We start from the raw sequence: 16,547 nt of genomic DNA on the forward strand, positions 1-16,547 counted from the left end.
TGAGCGCCTCCAGGAGAGAGGCCCCAGCAAGATGCGCCCCGAGGAGCGTCTTGCCTTATGTCAGCACTCGGTCTGACTGAGCGCCTCCAGGAGAGAGGCCCAAGCAAGACGCGCCCCGAGGAGAGTCTTGCCACATGTCAACACTCGGTCTGACAGAGGGCATTCAGGAGAGAGGCCGAAGCAATACGCGCCCCGAGGAGCGTCTTGCCACATGTCACCACTGGGTCTGAATGAGCGCCTCCAGGAGAGAGGCCCAACCAAGACGCGCCCCGAGGAGCGTCTTGCCACATGTCAACAATGGGTCTGACTGAGGGTCTCCAGGAGAGAAGCCCAAGCAAGACGCGCCCAGAGGAGCGTCTTGCCACATGTCAACACTGGGTCTGACTGAGCGCCTCCAGTAGAGAGGCCCAAGCAAGACACGCACCGAGGAGCGTCTTGACATATGTCAACACTGGGTCGGACTGAGGGCCTCCATGAGAGAAGCCCAAGCAAGACGCGCCCCGAGGAGAGTCTTGCCACATGTCAACACTCGGTCTGACAGAGGGCATTCAGGAGAGAGGCCGAAGCAATACGCGCCCCGAGGAGCGTCTTGCCACATGTCACCACTGGGTCTGACTGAGCGCCTCCAGGAGAGAGGCCCAAGCAAGACGCGCCCCGAGAAGCGTCAGGCCACATGTCACTACTCGGTCTGACTGAGTGCCTCCAGGAGAGAGGCCCAAGCAAGACTTGCCCCGAGGAGCGTCTTGCCATATGTCAACAATGGGTCTGACTGAGGGTCTCCAGGAGAGAAGCCCAAGCAAGACGCGCCCAGAGGAGCGTCTTGCCACATGTCAACACTGGGTCTGACTGAGCGCCTCCAGTAGAGAGGCCCAAGCAAGACACGCCCCGAGGAGCGTCTTGACATATGTCAACACTGGGTCGGACTGAGGGCCTCCATGAGAGAAGCCCAAGCAAGACGCGCCCCGAGGAGAGTCTTGCCACATGTCAACACTCGGTCTGACAGAGGGCATTCAGGAGAGAGGCCGAAGCAATACGCGCCCCGAGGAGCGTCTTGCCACATGTCACCACTGGGTCTGAATGAGCGCCTCCAGGAGAGAGGCCCAACCAAGACGCGCCCCGAGGAGTGTCTTGCCACATGCCAACACTGGGTCTGACTGAGCGCCTCCAGGAGAGAGGCCCAAGCAAGACGCGCCACGAGGAGCGTCTTGCCACGTGTCAACACTGGGTCTGACTGAGCGCCTCCAGGAGAGAGGCCCAAGCAAGATGTGCCCCGAGGAGCGTCTTTCCATGTGTCATCACTGGGTCTGACTGAGCGCCTCCAGGAGAGAGGCCCAAGCAAGACGCGCCCCGAGGAGCGTCTTGCCACATGTCAACACTGGGTCTGACTGAGCGCCTCCAGGAGAGAGGCCCAAGCAAGACGCGCCCCGAGGAGCGTCTTGCCACATGTCAGCACTGGGTCTGACTGAGCGCCTCCAGGAGAGAGGCCCCAGCAAGACGCGCCCCGAGGAGCGTCTTGCCTTATGTCAGCACTCGGTCTGACTGAGCGCCTCCAGGAGAGAGGCCCAAGCAAGACGCGCCCCGAGGAGCGTCTTGCCACATGTCAACAATGGGTCTGACTGAGGGCCTCCAGGAGAGAGGCCCAAGCAAGATGCGCCCGGAGGAGCTTCTTGCCACATGTCAACACTGGGTCTGACAGAGGGCCTCCAGGAGAGAGGCCCAAGCAAGACGCGCCCCGAGGAGCGTCTTGCCACATGTCACCTCTGGTTCTGACTGAGCGCCTCCAGGAGAGAGGCCCAAGCAAGATGTGCCCCGAGGAGCCTCTTGTCACATGTCAACCCTGGGTCTGTCTGAGCGCCTCCAGGAGAGAAGCCCAAGCAAGACGCGCCCCGAGGAGCGTCTTGCCACATGTCAACAATGGGTCTGACTGAGGGCCTCCAGGAGAGAAGCCCAAGCAAGACGCGCCCCGAGGAGCGTCTTGACACATGTCAACACTGGGTGTGACAGAGGGCCTCCAGGAGAGAGGCCCAAGCAAGACGCGCCCAGAGGAGTGTCTTGCCACATGTCACCACTGGGTCTGACTGAGCGCTTCCAGGAGAGAGGCCCAAGCAAGACGCGCCCCGAGGAGCGTCAGGCCACATGTCACTACTCAGTCTGACTGAGCGCCTCCAGGAGAGAGGCCCAAGCAAGACGCGCCCCGAGGAGCGTCTTGCCACATGTCAGCACTGGGTCTGACTGAGCGCCTCCAGGAGAGAGGCCCCAGCAAGACGCGCCCCGAGGAGCGTCTTGCCACATGTCAACACTGGGTCTGACTGAGCGCCTCCAGGAGAGAGGCCCAAGCAAGACGCGCCCCGAGGAGCGTCTTGCCACATGTCAACACTGGGTCTGACTGAGCGCCTCCAGGAGAGAGGCCCAAACAAGACGCGCCCCGAGGAGCGTCTTGCCACATGTCAGCACTGGGTCTGACTGAGCGCCTCCAGGAGAGAGGCCCCAGCAAGACGCGTCACGAGGAGCGTCTTGCCTTATGTCAGCACTCGGTCTGACAGAGCGCCTCCAGGAGAGAGGCCCAAGCAAGACGTGCCCCAAGGAGCCTCTTGTCACATGTCAACACTGGGTCTGTCTGAGCGCCTCCAGGAGAGAAGCCCAAGCAAGACGCGCCCCGAGGAGCGTCTTGCCACATGTCAACAATGGGTCTGACTGAGGGCCTCCAGGAGAGAAGCCCAAGCAATACGCGCCCCGAGGAGCGTCTTGCCTCATGTCAGCACTCGGTCTGACTGAGCGCCTCCAGGAGAGAGGCCCAAGCAAGACGCGCCCCGAGGAGCGTCTTGTCACATGTTAACACTGGGTCTGACAGAGGGCCTCCAGGAGAGAGGCCCAAGCAAGACGCGCCCCGAGGAGCGTCTTGCCACATGTCACCTCTGGTTCTGACTGAGCGCCTCCAGGAGAGAGGCCCAAGCAAGACGCGCCCCGAGGAGCGTCTTGCCACATGTCAACAATGGGTCTGACTGAGGTCGCCACTGCAGGTTGTGTGAGTCTCGCGCAAAGTGCCATATCAAAGTGCCATATCAAACGTGCGCAAGCTAGTGACAAGCAACTTCACCAGATCCGTAGATTCTACATACGCTTGAATACCAACGAAAGTATCGAGAGATAACACCGACACGATTTGCGCGACGGCGCTGGCTGCAGTCGCTACAACACTGGATTTATTAGTCAACGTAATTGTGATCGTAATGGCGTATCGAGTGTGCACCAGAAACTACAACCAGTACTACAGAAAACTGGCATGAGGGTCGCGGTCTAACGTTATGTTGGTGTCTCGCATCGACCGTCGACGGCCGTTTGCCAGCTGCTGAAAATGGCACAGTTGACGAAATGGAAACGCCGACCGTCCATAGTGCACTCTCGCAAGTTCCAACCGCACCATCTCAGGAGACAGACCACAGAGTCATATTAGCGGAGGGTAGATAGAAAATGCGCAAACCGCCGCAACCGCCCATATACATACTATACGAGTTCAACATAGAGTGGAGTAAGAAGTTACTACCGATTGTATTTACAACGTGCAAGCAGCTGGTGTGTGATGCTTTACTTGATTATCACAGAGGTTGCGATGTCCTGTGTTCCACGAGCGCATGGAAACAAGTGAACGAACTTCTACGGACCATACTGTTGGGGTATGAGCGAGCTGTAAAATCAATACACGCTAGACACGCGGACTTTGCCGCGTTACTGGACACGCATATCGCCACAACAAAACCGGGTCAAGTGTTCGGTGCGTCACCGCGCTCGACTATACACGTCTTGGCCTACCACGGGTACATTAGCCCACAAGATCCTAAGCGAGGTAGAAGCCGTTGTGTCTACCCAACGCAAATTCAGCACAGCCGTGCGCGCTAAGACAAGTCCCTCTAGATTGCTGGAAACTTTGGAAATGTGGAAGGCTGGCGTGTACGCGCTTTCTACACATCTCAACGGTATGATCGCGATACTCTCGGCCGCACAACAACTAATGGTCATGTGTTCGGAAGGTCTGATCAGGTCTGACATGACCGGTTGTCAATCGACGTCGAGCGTGCACTCACACACGGATATCCTGGCGTACAGTAAAGCGACAGCGACCTCTACGCTCACGTTGATCGCCGATGTTTCGAAGGGCAATCGAGTGTGTTGGCTGACGAAAGCTATGGTGACCGACGGTCGCGTCGACTACAATGTGCCTCATTGCGACTGGAGAGGCGTATGTGATCCTTTGCAAATCAACAACACCACCGCGGTCGAGTGCGAAGTCACGGTCGGCGGCGTGCTGTCCTTACTGTGCCCCATACAATGTGACGGTCCGTGTCACGGACCGGTGTGTTACGACCCGACTAACGAAACGTACCAGGTGATAACATTGCATCTGCCCATTACAGCGGAGCGAGCGTTTCGCCACACTCCCAAACCAAGGTTAATAGTTGTAGCGCACGCCCTTTCGGACCTCGGTGCACGCGAAACACCTGCGTACACTCACAAAATCACGCTCGAGACAGCTCAAGTTTTACGCAAAACAAAGGACGTGTTCAAATCCATAGAGAATATACGGTCTTTAGCGTATGCGTATATAAAGAAGGTCGATGACATTTACAGACCCGGCGGCGTGAGCACCACAGTAGAACAACAAGGTGCTCTCAAGCGCACACAGATACTGGCCGCATTATCACTCGCGATGTCTGTCCTGACATGCCCGTTTCTGATTTCTATGTTAATTAAATTATGACAAGAGCTACGGTGGTTACGATTACACTCTGACCACGTGCCTTAGTTTCTGCTAGTGACCTATAAATACATTTGACCACTTGCTCTCACTGCCATTAAAGCGGCTGTACCCACACGTACAACACCCAAGTAAAAAAATGATCTCACTGTCTGTACTGGGTGTACTCTCAGTAGTCGCAGTTGCTCAGGCCATGGTGGTACGCTCACATAACGCCTCTGAGATACGTCCCATCACACCACCTCCTACACAACCTGCAGTGGCGACCGTCGCGTCAGTGCAAAGTTTTTCCGATATATCGCTCGCAACATCGTTTGTCATTTGCTGTACACTGCGCACACTGGCCGCGAGGTCGCGGAGAGGGTCTTCGTTACGAGTTGTGTAATATCCGCTGACTTGCCGATTCAATTCTGGTGGCGCTGACCCAAACGAGAACGCTTTTAAGGCGCATGTCGTGGTAACTCTGGTAGCGCCGTGGTTGACGAGGACGATCATCTTTAGCAATAGTTCATCTCGAAGCACAACGATGGTGAGGGCGACGGGTTGGCCGGTTCCGCCTTCAGGCCACTCGGTTGCCGCTAGATTGCCCAATGCCACACATGCAGACGAACCCTGTACACACTCAATGACCCGTGTGCGATCGTTGATTTCTGCTAGTACGTTTGCTAGTTCTACGTGCTTCCACGCATCGGGCGTGGGCACGCGCTTGTTTTAGAGGCAATTTCGTGCAGCCTCTACCCTGCACGACCGCTCGTGGCCGCACTAGCTATATTTATCTTTATTTGTTTCACACACACACACACACACACACACACACACACACACACACACACACACACACACACACACACACACACACACACACACAAACACACGCACACACACACACACACACACACACACAGGCCCTTGCGCCCTTACAACACCCAAGAAAAAAAATGATCTCGCTGTCTGTACTGGGTGTACTCTCAGTAGTCGCAGTTGCTCAGGCCATGGTGGTACGCTCACATAACGCCTCTGAGATACGTCCCATCACACCACCGCCTACACTACTCGTGAAGGAGTATTCAACACCCCCTTTGTACGAAGACAACCATTATAACGAGCACAGCACAACGCTTGCCGCACGCGAAGACAACATGCAGGAGACAACGCTACCACCTGTCGTGAGAACAACGGATTCGAGTGACAACGATCGCGACTATGACGAGCACATTACAGCACCCTCTGTGCACGAAGACCAGGTGCAGGAGACAACGCTAACACCTGTCGTGAGAAACAAGAGTTTGGTTAACAATGATCATCGTCGTGTCCCATTGTAAACTGGGCGTGCCATCGCATACATCGTACATGTGTGTTAACCCACCTGTATGCGACAGACTTTGTGTGTTGCATGACATCGAGATGTATTGACGTCTGTGTCAATACAGGACTCTCTATAAGCCGGGAGCTGGACGCTAACGACCCGTGCATGCGCCACACAAAAGGTATCGTACATGTGTTAACCCACCTGTATGCGACAGACTTTGTGTGTTGCATGACATCGAGATGTATTGACGTCTGTGTGAATACAGGACTCTCTAAGCTGGGAGCTGGATGCTAACAACCCGTGCATGCGCCACACAAAAGGTAACTCGACTAACTACAAAACGAATATTGTGATGTAGAAAGTTGGCTCGACTGTTTGAATCAGCTGCAGCTGCGGTTTACTCACGAAGTGAATGGCACGCTTGTTAGAAGTACATTCGGAGCACTTAAAAAATACATCGCTCTCATCGAGTTCCGTCTCAGCGTTCACCGGCTGATGGGCAAGAGCGTGACATGGGATCGCAAGGAACTTACTTAAGGACTATCATCTCATTTGGCATTTACTCACGGACCCAAGAAACCAGTTCCGAAAAATGGTCGAGAATTATAACTTGTCTAATAGCAACTGGAAGATATGTTGCGTCATAAGCCTCTGATGGTTCACAAGGTGCACGGTCCACTCGAAATCCTAATGCTGTATTTGTAGTGCATACACTAAGTCTTCTCTGTTGATGTCAGACTAGAGTTTTATTAGAGTTTTACTTTGCAACAATGGGATTCGAGCAATTGATGTGTATATTTTTAATAGTGCACAATGCTACTATTCCTAGGCTGAATGTATGACATGGCTCTTGTGTATCATTATGTATCGTTTCCATTAAGTACTAATTTAAATAATGTCCCTCTGTCCTCAGTGCTAGGTTGTGGGTTTAATACACATTATTATGATCAACCTGTTGAATAGTATAATAACAATATTCCTGTAAAAGTCATTTAGTAATGAACAACCTCAGTTCTGTGAAAGAACATCATGTCTCTGATGTGTACACAGCAGGCCTGACCGGTCTTGCTGGGGCCTCTCTCCTGGAGGCGCTCAATCAGACCCAGTGGTGACACGTGGCAAGACGCTCCTCGGGGCGCGTCTTGCTTGGGCCTCTCTCCAGAAGGCCCTCAATCAGACCCAGTGTTGACTTGTGGCAAGACGCTCCTCCGGGCGCGTCTTGCTTGGGCCTCTCTCCTGGAGGCGCTCAGTCAGACTGAGTAGTGACATGTGGCCTGACGCTCCTCGGGGTGCGTCTTGCTTGGGCCTCTCTCCTGGAGGAGCTCAGTCAGACCCAGTGGTGACATGTGGCAAGACACTCCTCGGGGCGCGTCTTGCTTGGGCCTCTCTCCTGGAGGCCCTCTGTCAGACCCAGTGTTGACATGTGTCAAGACGCTCCACGGGGCCCGTCTTGCCTGGGCTTCTCTCCTGGAGGCCCTCAGTCAGACCCATTGTTGACATGTGGCAAGACGCTCCTCGGGGCGCGTCTTGCTTGGGCCTCTCTCCAGAAGGCCCTCAATCAGACCCAGTGTTGACATGTGGCAAGACGCTCCTCGGGGCGCATCTTGCTTGGGCCTCTCTCCTGGAGGCGCTCAGTCAGACTGAGTAGTGACATGTGGCCTGACGCTCCTCGGGGCGCGTCTTGCTTGGGCCTCTCTCCTGGAGGCGCTCAGTCAGACCCAGTGTTGACATGTGGCAAGACGCTCCACGGGGCGCGTCTTGCTTGGGCTTCTCTCCTGGAGGCCCTCAGTCAGAACCATTGTTGACATGTGGCAAGACGCTCCTCGGGGCACGTCTTGCCTGGGCCTCTCTCCTGGAGGCGCTCAGTCAGACCGAGTAGTGACATGTGGCAAGACGCTCCTCGGGGTGCGTCTTGCTTGGACCTCTCTCCTGGAGGCGCTCAGTTAGACCGAGTAGTGACATGTTGCAAGACGCTCGTCGGGGCGCGTCTTGCTTGGGCCTCTCTCCTGGAGGCGCTCAGTCAGACCCAGTGGTGACATGTGGCAAGACGCTCCTTGGGGCGCCTCTTGCCTGGGCCTCTCTCCTGGAGGCGCTCAGTCAGACCCAGTGTTGACACGTGGCAAGACGCTCCTCGGGGCGCGTCTTGCTTGGGCCTCTCTCCTGGAGCCGCTCAGTCAGACCCAGTGTTGACATGTGGCAAGACACTCCTCGGGGCGTGTCTTGCTTGGCCCTCTCTCATGGAGGCCCTCTGTCAGACCCAGTGTTGACATGTGTCAAGACGCTCCTCGGGGAGCGTCTTGCTTTGGCCTCTCTCCTGGAGGCGCTCAGTCAGACCGAGTGCTGACATGTGGCAAGAAGCTCCTCGGGGCGCGTGTTGCTTGGGCTTCTCTCCTGGAGGCCCTCAGTAAGACCCATTGTTGACATGTGGCAAGACGCTCCTCGGGGCGCGTCTTGCTTGGGCCTCTCTCCAGAAGGCCCTCAATCAGACCCAGTGTTGACACGTGGCAAGACGCTCCTCGGGGCGCGTCTTGCTTGGGCCTCTCTCCTGGAGGCGCTCAGTCAGACTGAGTAGTGACATGTGGCCTGACGCTCCTCGGGGCGCGTGTTGCTTGGGCCTCTCTCCTGGAGGAGCTCAGTCAGACCCATTGTTGACATGTTGCAAGACGCTCCTTTGGGCGCGTCTTGCTTGGGCCTCTCTCCTGGAGGCGCTCAGTCAGACCGAGTGCTGACATGTGGAAAGACGCTCCTCGGGGCGCGTCTTGCTTGGGCGTCTCTCCTGGAGGCGCTCAGGAAGACCCAGTGTTGACATGTGACAAGACGCTCCTCGGGGCGCATCTTGCTTGGATCTCTCTCCTGGAGGCGCTCAGTCAGACCCAGTGGTGACTTGTGGCAAGACACTCCTCGGGGCGCGTCTTGCTTGGGCCTCTCTCCTGGAGGCCCTCTGTCAGACCCAGTGTTGGCATGTGGCAAGACGCTCCTCAGGGCGCGTCTTGGTTGGGCCTCTCTCCTGGAGGCGCTCAGTCAGACCAAGTGGTGACATGTGGCAAGACGCTCCTCGGGGCGCGTATTGCTTGGGCTTCTCTCCTGGATGCCCTCTGTCAGACCGAGTGTTGACATGTGGCAAGACTCTCCTCGGGGCGCGTCTTGCTTGGGCTTCTCTCATGGAGGCCCTCAGTCAGACCCAGTGTTGACATGTGTCAAGACGCTCCTCGGGGCGTGTCTTGCTTGGGCCTCTCTCCTGGAGGCGCTCAGTCAGACCCAGTGTTGACATGTGGCAAGACGCTCCTCGGGGCGCGTCTTGCTTGGGCCTCTCTCCTGGAGGCGCTCAAACAGACCGAGTAGTGACATGTGGCAAGACGCTCCTCGGGGCGCGTCTTGCTGGGGCTTCTCTCATGGAGGCACTCAGTCAGATCCAGTGTTGACATGTGGCAAGACGCTCCTCGGGGCGCGTCTTGCTTGGACCTCTCTCCCTGAGGCGCTCAGTCAGACCCAGTGTTGACATTTGGCAAGACACTCCTCGGGGCGCGTCTTGCTTGGGCCTCTTTCATGGAGGCCCTCTGTCAGACCCAGTGTTGGCATGTGTCAAGACGCTCCTCGGGGGGCGTCTTGCTTTGGCCTCTCTCCTGGAGGCGCTCAGTCAGACCGAGTGCTGACATGTGGCAAGAAGCTCCTCGGGGGGCGTCTTGCTTGGGCTTCTCTCCTGGAGGCCCTCAGTAAGAACCATTGTTGACATGTGGCAAGACGCTCCTCGGGGCGCTTCTTGCTTGGGCCTCTCTCCAGAAGGCCCTCAATCAGACCCAGTGTTGAGATGTGGCAAGACGCTCCTCGGGGCGCGTCTTGCTTGGGCCTCTCTCCTGGAGGCGCTCAGTCAGACTGAGTAGTGACATGTCGCCTGACGCTCCTCGGGGCGCGTGTTGCTTGGGCCTCTCTCCTGGAGGCGCTCAGTCAGACCAAGTGGTGACCTGTGGCAAGACACTCCTCGGGGCGCGTCTTGCTTGGGCCTCTCTCCTGGAGGCCCTCTGTCAGACCCAGTGTTGACATGTGGCAAGACACTCCTCGGGGCGCGTCTTGCTTGGGCCTCTCTCATGGAGGCCCTCTGTCAGACCCAGTGTTGACATGTGTCAAGACGCTCCTCGGGGCGCGTCTTGCTTCTGCCTCTCTCCTGGAGGCGCTCAGTCAGACCGAGTGCTGACATGTGGCAAGAAGCTCCTCGGGGCGTGTCTTTCTTGGGCTTCTCTCCTGGAGGCCCTCAGTAAGACCCATTGTTGACATGTTGCAAGACGCTCCTCGGGGCGCATCTTGCTTGGGCCTCTCTCCTGGAGGCGCTCAGTCAGACTGAGTAGTGACATGTGGCCTGACGCTCCTCGGGGAGCGTGTTCCTTGGGCCTCTCTCCAGAAGGCCCTCAATCAGACCCAGTGTTGACACGTGGCAAGACGCTCCTCGGGGCGCGTCTTGCTTGGGTCTCTCTCCTGGAGGCGCTCAGTCAGACCAAGTGGTGACATGTGGCAAGACACTTCTTGGGGCGCGTCTTGCTTGGGCCTCTCTCCTGGAGGCCCTCTGTCAGACCCAGTGTTGACATGTGGCAAGACACTCCTCGGGGCGCGTCTTGCTTGGGCCTCTCTCATGGAGGCCCTCTGTCAGACCCAGTGTTGACATGTGTCAAGACGCTCCTCGGGGCGCGTCTTGCTTTGGCCTCTCTCCTGGAGGCGCTCAGTCAGACCGAGTGCTGACATGTGGCAAGACGCTCCTCGGGCCGCGTGTTGCTTGGGCTTCTCTCCTGGAGGCCCTCAGTCAGACCCATTGTTGACATGTGGCAAGACGCTCCTCGGGGCGCGTCTTGCTTGGGCCTCTCTCCTGGAGGCGCTCAGTCAGACCGAGTGCTGACATGTGGCAAGAAGCTCCTCGGGGCGCGTCTTGCTTGGGCTTCTCTCCTGGAGGCCCTCAGTAAGACCCATTGTTGACATGTGGCAAGACGCTCCTCGTGGCGCGTCTTGCTTGGGCCTCTCTCCAGAAGGCCCTCAATCAGACCCAGTGTTGACACGTGGCAAGACGCTCCTCGGGGCGCATCTTGCTTGGGCCTCTCTCCTGGAGGCGCTCAGTCAGACTGAGTAGTGACATGTGGCCTGACGCTCCTCGGGGCGCGTCTTGCTTAGGCCTCTCTCCTGGAGGCGCTCAGTCAGACCCAGTGGTGACATGTGGCAAGACACTCCTCGGGGCGCGTCTTGCTTGGGCCTCTCTCCTGGAGGCCCTCTGTCAGACCCAGTGTTGACATGTGTCAAGACGCTCCTCGGGGCGCGTGTTGCTTGGGCCTCTCTCCTGGAGGCGCTCAGTCAGACCAAGTGGTGACCTGTGGCAAGACACTCCTCGGGGCGCGTCTTGCTTGGGCCTCTCTCCTGGAGGCCCTCTGTCAGACCCAGTGTTGACATGTGGCAAGACACTCCTCGGGGCGCGTCTTGCTTGGGCCTCTCTCATGGAGGCCCTCTGTCAGACCCAGTGTTGACATGTGTCAAGACGCTCCTCGGGGCGCGTCTTGCTTTGGCCTCTCTCCTGGAGGCGCTCAGTCAGACCGAGTGCTGACATGTGGCAAGAAGCTCCTCGGGGCGTGTCTTTCTTGGGCTTCTCTCCTGGAGGCCCTCAGTAAGACCCATTGTTGACATGTTGCAAGACGCTCCGCGGGGCGCGTCTTCCTTGGGCCTCTCTCCTGGAGGCGCTCAGTCAGACTGAGTAGTGACATGTGGCCTGACGCTCCTCGGGGCGCGTGTTCCTTGGGCCTCTCTCCTGGAGGCGCTCAGTCAGACCAAGTGGTGACATGTGGCAAGACGCTTTTCGGGGCGCGTCTTGCTTGGGCCTCTCTCCAGAAGGCCCTCAATCAGACCCAGTGTTGACACGTGGCAAGACGCTCCTCGGGGCGCGTCTTGCTTGGGCCTCTCTCCTGGAGGCGCTCAGTCAGATTTAGTAGTGACATGTGGTCTGACGCTCCTCGGGGCGCGTGTTGCTTGGGTCTCTCTCCTGGAGGCGCTCAGTCAGACCAAGTGGTGACATGTGGCAAGACACTTCTTGGGGCGCGTCTTGCTTGGGCCTCTCTCCTGGAGGCCCTCTGTCAGACCCAGTGTTGACATGTGGCAAGACACTCCTCGGGGCGCGTCTTGCTTGGGCCTCTCTCATGGAGGCCCTCTGTCAGACCCAGTGTTGACATGTGTCAAGACGCTCCTCGGGGTGCGTCTTGCTTTGGCCTCTCTCCTGGAGGCGCTCAGTCAGACCGAGTGCTGACATGTGGCAAGACGCTCCTCGGGCCGCGTATTGCTTGGGCTTCTCTCCTGGAGGCCCTCAGTCAGACCCATTGTTGACATGTGGCAAGACGCTCCTCGGGGCGCGTCTTGCTTGGGCCTCTCTCCAGAAGGCCCTCAATAAGACCCAGTGTTGACATGTGGCAAGACGCTCCACGGGGCGCGTCTTGCTTGGGCTTCTCTCCTGGAGGCCCTCAGTCAGACCCATTGTTGACATGTGGCAAGACGCTCCTCGGGGCGCGTCTTGCTTGGGCCTCTCTCCTGGAGGCGCTCAGTCAGACCCAGTGTTGACATGTGGCAAGACGCTCCACGGGGCGCGTCTTGCTTGGGCTTCTCTCCTGGAGGCCCTCAGTCAGACCCATTGTTGACATGTGGCAAGACGCTCCTCGGGGCACGTCTTGCTTGGACCTCTCTCCTGGAGGCGCTCAGTCAGACCGAGTAGTGACATAGGGCAAGACGCTCCTCGGGGCGCGTCTTGCTTGGACCTCTCTCCTGGAGGCGCTCAGTTAGACCGAGTAGTGACATGTCGCAAGACGCTCCTCGGGGCGCGTCTTGCTTGGGCCTCTCTCATGGAGGCCCTCTGTCAGACCCAGTGTTGACATGTGGCAAGACGCTCCTCGGGGCGCATCTTGCTTGGGCCTCTCTCCTGGAGGCGCTCAGTCAGAACCAGAGGTGACATGTGGCAAGACGCTCCTCGGGGTGCGTCTTGCTTGGGCCTCTCTCCTGGAAGCCCACAGTAAGACCCATTGTTGACATGTGGCAAGACGCTCCTCGGGGCGCGTCTTGCTTGGGCCTCTCTCCAGAAGGCCCTCAATCAGACCCAGTGTTGACATGTGGCAAGACGCTCCTCGGGGCGCGTCTTGCTTGGGCCTCTCTCCTGGAGGCGCTCAGTCAGACTGAGTAGTGACATGTGGCCTGACGCTCCTCGGGGCGCGTCTTGCTTGGGCCTCTCTCCTGGAGGCGCTCAGTCAGACCCAGTGTTGACATGTGGCAAGACGCTCCACGGGGCGCGTCTTGCTTGGGCTTCTCTCCTGGAGGCCCTCAGTCAGACCCATTGTTGACATGTGGCAAGACGCTCCTCGGGGCACGTCTTGCTTGGACCTCTCTCCTGGAGGCGCTCAGTTAGACCGAGTAGTGACATGTCGCAAGACGCTCCTCGGGGCGCGTCTTGCTCTGGCCTCTCTCCTGGAGGCGCTCAGTCAGACCGAGTGCTGACATAAGGCAAGATGCTCCTCGGGGCGCGTCTTGCTTGGGCCTCTCTCCAGGAGGCGCTCAGTCAGACCCAGTGGTGACATGTGGCAAGACGCTCCTCGGGGCGCATCTTGCTTGGGCCTCTCTCCTGGAGGCGCTCAGTCAGACCCAGTGTTGACACGTGGCAAGACGCTCCTCGGGGCGCGTCTTGCTTGGGCCTCTCTTCTGGAGAAGCTCAGTCAGACCGAGTGCTGACATGTGGAAAGACGCTCCTCGGGGCGCGTCTTGCTTGGGATTCTCTCCTGGAGGCGCTCAGAAAGACACAGTGTTGACATGTGACAAGACGCTCCTCGGGGCACGTCTTGCTTGGGCCTCTCTCCTGGAGGCGCTCAGTCAGACCCAGTGGTGACATGTGGCAAGACACTCCTCGGGGCGCGTCTTGCTTGGGCCTCTCTCCTGGAGGCCCTCTGTCAGACCCAGTGTTGGCATGTGGCAAGACGCTCCTCAGGGCGCGTCTTGGTTGGGCCTCTCTCCTGGAGGCGCTCAGTCAGACCCAGTGGTGACATGTGGCAAGACGCTCCTCGGGGCGCGTATTGCTTGGGCCTCTCTCCTGGATGCCCTCTGTCAGACCGAGTGTTGACATGTGGCAAGACTCTCCTCGGGGCGCGTCTTGCTTGGGCTTCTCTCATGGAGGCCCTCAGTCAGACCCAGTGTTTACATGTGTCAAGACGCTCCTCGGGGCGCGTCTTGCTGGGGCCTCTCTCATGGAGGCCCTCTGTCAGACCCAGTGTTGACATGTGTCAAGACGCTCCTCTGGGGGCGTCTTGCTTTGGCCTCTCTCCTTGAGGCACTCAGTCAGACCGAGTGCTGACATGTGTCAAGACGCTCCTCGGGGCGTGTCTTGCTTGGGCCTCTCTCCTGGAGGCGCTCAGTCAGACCCAGTGTTGACATGTGGCAAGACGCTCCTCGGGGCACGTCTTGCTTGGGCCTCTCTCCTGAAGGCGCTCAGTCAGAACCAGAGGTGACATGTGGCAAGACGCTCCTCGGGGCGCGTCTTGCTTGGGCCTCTCTCCTGGAGGCCCTCTGTCAGACCCAGAGTTGACATGTGGCAAGACACTCCTCGGGGCGCGTCTTGCTTGGGCCTCTCTCATGGAGGCCCTCTGTCAGACCCAGTGTTGACATGTGTCAAGACGCTCCTCGGGGCGCGTCTTGCTTTGGCCTCTCTCCTTGAGGCACTCAGTCAGACCTAGTGCTGACATGTGTCAAGACGCTCCTCGGGGCGTGTCTTGCTTGGGCCTCTCTCCTGGAGGCGCTCAGTCAGACCCAGTGTTGACATGTGGCAAGACGCTCCTCGGGGCACGTCTTGCTTGGGCCTCTCTCCTGAAGGCGCTCAGTCAGAACCAGAGGTGACATGTGGCAAGACGCTCCTCGGGGCGCGTGTTGCTTGGGCCTCTCTCCTGGAGGCGCTCAGTCAGACCAAGTGGTGACATGTGGCAAGACGCTCCTCGGGGCGCGTCTTGCTTGGGCCTCTCTCCAGAAGGCCCTCAATCAGACCCAGTGTTGACACGTGGCAAGACGCTCCTCGGGGCTCGTCTTGCTTGGGCCTCTCTCCTGGAGGCGCTCAGTCAGAATGAGTAGTGACATGTGGTCTGACGCTCCTCGGGGTGCGTGTTGCTTGGGCCTCTCTCCTGGAGGCGCTCAGTCAGACCAAGTGGTGACATGTGGCAAGACACTTCTCGGGGCGCGTCTTGCTTGGGCCTCTCTCCTGGAGGCCCTCTGTCAGACCCAGTGTTGACATGTGGCAAGACACTCCTCGGGGCGCGTCTTGCTTGGGCCTCTCTCATGGAGGCCCTCTGTCAGACCCAGTGTTGACATGTGTCAAGACGCTCCTCGGGGTGCGTCTTGCTTTGGCCTCTCTCCTGGAGGCGCTCAGTCAGACCAAGTGCTGACATGTGGCAAGACGCTCCTCGGGCCGCGTGTTGCTTGGGCTTCTCTCCTGGAGGCCCTCAGTCAGACCCATTGTTGACATGTGGCAAGACGCTCCTCGGGGCGCGTCTTGCTTGGGTCTCTCTCCTGGAGGCGCTCAGTCAGAACCAGAGGTGACATGTGGCAAGACGCTCCTCGGGGCGTGTCTTGCTTGGGCCTCTCTCCTGGAGGCCCTCTGTCAGACCCAGTGTTGACATGTGGCAAGACGCTCCTCCCGGCGCATCTTGCTTGGGCCTCTCTCCTGGAGGCCCTCAGTAAGACCCATTGTTGACATGTGGCAAGACGCTCCTCGGGGCGCGTCTTGCTTGGGCCTCTCTCCAGAAGGCCCTCAATAAGACCCAGTGTTGACATGTGGCAAGACGCTCCACGGGGCGCGTCTTGCTTGGGCCTCTCTCCTGGAGGCGCTCAGTCAGACCCAGTGTTGACATGTGGCAAGACGCTCCTCGGGGCGCGTCTTGCTTGGGCCTCTCTCCTGGAGGCGCTCAGTCAGACCCAGTGTTGACATGTGGCAAGACGCTCCACGGGGCGCGTCTTGCTTGGGCTTCTCTCCTGGAGGCCCTCAGTCAGACCCATTCTTGACATGTGGCAAGACGCTCCTCGGGGCACGTCTTGCTTGGGCCTCTCTCCTGGAGGCGCTCAGTCAGACCGAGTAGTGACATGTGGCAAGACGCTCCTCGGGGCGCGTCTTGCTTGGACCTCTCTCCTGGAGGCGCTCAGTTAGACCGAGTAGTGACATGTCGCAAGACGCTCCTCGGGGCGTGTCTTGCTTGGGCCTCTCTCATGGAGGCCCTCTGTCAGACCCAGTGTTGACATGTGGCAAGACGCTCCTCGGGGCGCATCTTGCTTGGGCCTCTCTCCTGGAGGCGCTCAGTCAGAACCAGAGGTGACATGTGGCAAGACGCTCCTCGGGGTGCGTCTTGCTTGGGCCTCTCTCCTGGAGGCCCTCTGTCAGACCCAGTGTTGACATGTGGCAAAACGCTCCTCCGGGCGCATCTTGCTTGGGCCTCTCTCCTTGAGGCC

The sequence above is a fragment of the Nothobranchius furzeri genome, chromosome 1 (genome assembly GCF_043380555.1).
Source record: "Nothobranchius furzeri strain GRZ-AD chromosome 1, NfurGRZ-RIMD1, whole genome shotgun sequence".
Classification (NCBI taxonomy): domain Eukaryota; kingdom Metazoa; phylum Chordata; class Actinopteri; order Cyprinodontiformes; family Nothobranchiidae; genus Nothobranchius; species Nothobranchius furzeri.